The sequence below is a fragment of the Pseudochaenichthys georgianus genome, chromosome 17 (genome assembly GCF_902827115.2).
Source record: "Pseudochaenichthys georgianus chromosome 17, fPseGeo1.2, whole genome shotgun sequence".
NCBI lineage: Eukaryota > Metazoa > Chordata > Actinopteri > Perciformes > Channichthyidae > Pseudochaenichthys > Pseudochaenichthys georgianus.
Window position 1 is genome coordinate 42407007 of NC_047519.1, and position 3817 is coordinate 42410823.

General features: G+C 41.3%; 1 long non-coding RNA gene across 2 annotated transcripts; it reads right to left on the minus strand.

Moving 5' to 3' along the window:
• Positions 1 to 2186: 2186 nt before the first annotated feature.
• Positions 2187 to 3111, minus strand: LOC117463011 (uncharacterized). Of its 2 annotated transcripts, none has more exons than XR_004553869.2 (3): positions 3046 to 3111; positions 2771 to 2884; positions 2187 to 2607 (listed from the first exon to the last, which is right to left on the minus strand). It is a non-coding gene; the product is annotated as an uncharacterized lncRNA (long non-coding RNA). The 2 variants fall into 2 exon arrangements; XR_004553868.2 differs by having other exon boundaries at positions 3042 to 3111.
• Positions 3112 to 3817: the final 706 nt, after the last annotated feature.

Below are 3817 nucleotides of genomic sequence, written 5' to 3' on the forward strand. Positions count from 1 at the left end.
GAGGGTATTTCTTGTAAATGCTAAAGGGAGGGGGGAGCAGGGTTTACTGAGGGCAGTTATCTAAATGCAATCAATGAAAGTGGCAGTAAAATAATAAAGATGCGTTTAATCACTTTGTTTCTTTTTGAACACGTTGACAAAGATCAGGCTGTTGTAATAGTTTGGATCGGAGCCACACTATGACAACAGTTGAAGGAGCAGTCAAACTGTACATTTGTTGGAGCAGAACTTTCCCCGAAGATATGCTCAGTATAAGACAATAATAAGTGAACAGTATATTAGTGCTATAATACTCAGTTTAACACAGTATATTTATATAGTGCAGGGTGTCCAAACTACGGCCTGCGGACCTCTGTAAGTGAGCCCCAAGTCATATAAATTCTGTCATTTAAAGTTGAAGACTTTTTTTTAAGAAATCTAAGTTAATAAAAAAGCCCAATAACTTATTTACTACAAGCTTGAAATAGACCCTTCCTCTTTCCCTTTATTATAAACAATCTGAGGCTTCTGTTTTAAGCAATGAGCTGCTAACTAAATAATTGAAACCCTATGTAGGCTGTTTTCTTTCTAAAGCTCAAGTATCAAGCATAATTCACTTACATTGTTGACTTATAACTGAACTTATGAGGCAATAAACCTCACCTCTAGTGAGTGGTCCAGCCCTTCATATGTTTTTCTGTATGTGGCCCTCAGTGAAAGAAGTTTGGAGACCCCTGATATAGTGTAATGTGAGGGTGTGCACACGGTCAGAACAGTGTTTCCACAATGTGTGTGTAACTACATGTGGAGGAGAGTAGTGGGGTCTGCTGCTAAGGCTGGCACGCAGGCCGGTATGGTATATATGTCTCTCTGTGTGTGTGTGTGTGTGTGTGTGTGTGTGTGTGTGTGTGTGTGTGTGTGTGTGTGTGTGTGTGTGTGTGTGTGTGTGTGTGTGTGTGTGTGTGTGTGTGTGTGTGTGTGTGTGTGTGTGTGTGTGTGTGTGTGTGTGTGTGTGTGTGTGTGTGTGTGTGTGTGTGTGTGTGTGTGTGTGTGTGTGTGTGTGTGTGTGTGTGTGTGTGTGTGTGTGTGTGTGTGTGTGTGTGTGTGTGTGTGTGTGTGTGTGTGTGTGTGTGTGTGTGTGTGTGTGTGTGTGTGTGTGTGTGTGTGTGTGTGTGTGTGTGTGTGTGTGTGGACTAGCATTACTATACTTGTGGGGACCTAAATCTGTTTACATAGTCACGTGTGGGGACTGGCTTCCCTTATGGGGACAAATTGGAGGTCCCCATAAGGGGAATCATTACTTTTAGGGTGAAGACTTGGTTAGGTTTAGGATTAGGGTAAGGGTTAGGGTAAGGCAGAGCCATAGAGAGATAAGAGTTACGACACTCTTTGATGTCGCCGCCAGCCGGTCACGTGGTTTATGTATGCCGGGATAGTTCAAAATGCACTTCCGTGGCAATGCTTCTCTATGGCAAAAACAGCACAAACATGGTCAAAATAGTCATAGATTAAACCAACGCTGTTATTTTTTAAAGATTGCTTTCATATTTACATGATGTGGTTACACTTTGTATGGATTGGCAATATTTACAAGTTTCGTTATTTAACGATATTTTGAGGGGAAAGTGTGGCAGCACAAGCAGGCTATGTTGCTGTCACTGTCAGGGCAGTCACGTCCGTAGTATAGTTGCGCTGCGCTGTCATGTTCTTATATGGGACAGACAGACAGCAGCGATTGCGTTATTGAATGGTAAATATATATATTAAAAAAACACACACACCCAAGTACTTTCTCAGCTGTAATTGCATTATTGCATACTTTTTATTGACAGTTTTGCATTTGTAGAGGCAGGGTGACAACGGAAAGCTTGGTAGCCTATTACTTATTAAGAACAGTGTATGGAAAAAGTGATGTGTGTTAGAACAAAACAAAGTCAAATGAATGAGAATGAGAACAAAGAGGGTTAGGGTTCAACAGAAAAAGATTAATTCAGCCAAAAAACACAATTTTGATTAATCTAAAGTGTAAAACAATCTTCAACACAGACCAAATTAGTGCCCTTGGACAACAAAAGATATGGTGGGGCAAAGAAACGATAAATTAAATTGAGAGAGTGGGAGACTGAAAATGATTACTATGATAAATATTCAAACTATTTACAGAAGCTCCTGTTGAGCCATGGTTCAACAGAGCAACAAAAACAGGTTTGTCAACAATACAAATTAAAATGACGAGGCCACTTTGCCAGGGGGAGGTGATCCAGCGACGAGACAATAAAGCAATTCATATTAAGTTCTGTTGAGACACCACAGGATATAAAACCTTCCAAGCGATGACCTCTCCTCACCTTTCACCTGTATTTCCTCAGGAGACTCAGGTCCTTCAACGTCTGCAGCACAATAAGCACCCACCCACAATTGTTGTTCGCACAAGCATAATTGTGCGAACAACAATTGTGGGTGGGGGCATTTTACAAATATTTACAAACAACTATTTACAAAAAAGCAACTATTTACAAAAAAGCAATACAGAACTCTAGTCTAGGGCATCCAGGGGCCTAATCATTTTGAAAAAAACAAGAAGGTTCCTTTGTGAAAGGGACATCCTCTTCATCTGTTTCCTGGGCCCTAAAAAGCAGAGCAAGAATAGGAACAGTGGTGAATAATGGGAGAGAATACAGTTGGGAGCAGACTGAACAGAGGACATAGCAATATTCATGTTAAAATGTTTGCACAATAAATATTATGGCACTTTCGTTTATATTGCATTTTAATAGATCAGTTGTCATACATAGCATTTGGGTGCTCTAATCGATCCGAGAAGGGGTTCCGGATGTATGGCTTCCCTAAGGACGTAGAGCGAAGGAAGAGATGGATGGCAATGGTCAACAGACAAAACCTGTGTCTGAAAGAGGACAACAACAGCAGAAAACTCTGTCATGTAATGTTCAAAGAGGTGACATGGCTTATTAACATTTTAAAGGGCATCATATTTCCAAGTGTAGAGAATTATGACTCTTCAATGACATTTGAAGTGTGCAGTGGAAACTGATCAAACCTACCTACCCACAGGTACACTTTGAAGACGACCAATATATTGGCAACAAATCAGGAGGAAATTTGAGGTTGAGGCTGTTCCAACAGTATTTATACAAAAAACCGAAAAGGAGAACATTTACGTCAAGGAGTATGCCTCCAGCTGTCAGGAATAATGACCACACCTATTACTGCACATCAAACATTGGTATGATATATGAAGCTAACAATGTTTCCCATGTTATATAATTCAAGGATAGACTACACTCCTAATGCAACTTTCAGATTATACAGCTTCAAAACTACCAGGGTTAAGGGATTCTCTGAAGACTCATATACCACATGTAGATCATCTACAGATTTCTTCATACTGTAACATTGCCAATAGGCGAACTTAGATGAATCTCACTATACTGTAGGAGTATAGTGTACCCTTAAATGACAATAGGTGCACATGTAAAGGCAGCATACACATAGCAATTGCCTTGTTATTGTTACAGAGATTCAGGGAGATATTGAGGTGGAGTTCCAAGGGAATGAAAGGGACAGATGGAGAGAGTGAGACAGATGTCAGCAGACTGCCAGGGGCCAGTATGTCAGGGGCCGACAATCAAGAGGCCACCTTACCAGAGATCAGTGTGCCAGGAGCCAGTCAGTCAGGGGTCAGCTATGAAGAGGCCAGTTTGCCAGGGTCAGGTGCTCCAGGGACCAGACTGCCAAGGGCCAGTTGTGACCAGGCTCACTTGGATGGATCTAATGAGGCAACTGAGAAGGGAGAGATTACTAAGAAAGAGAGCCGAGA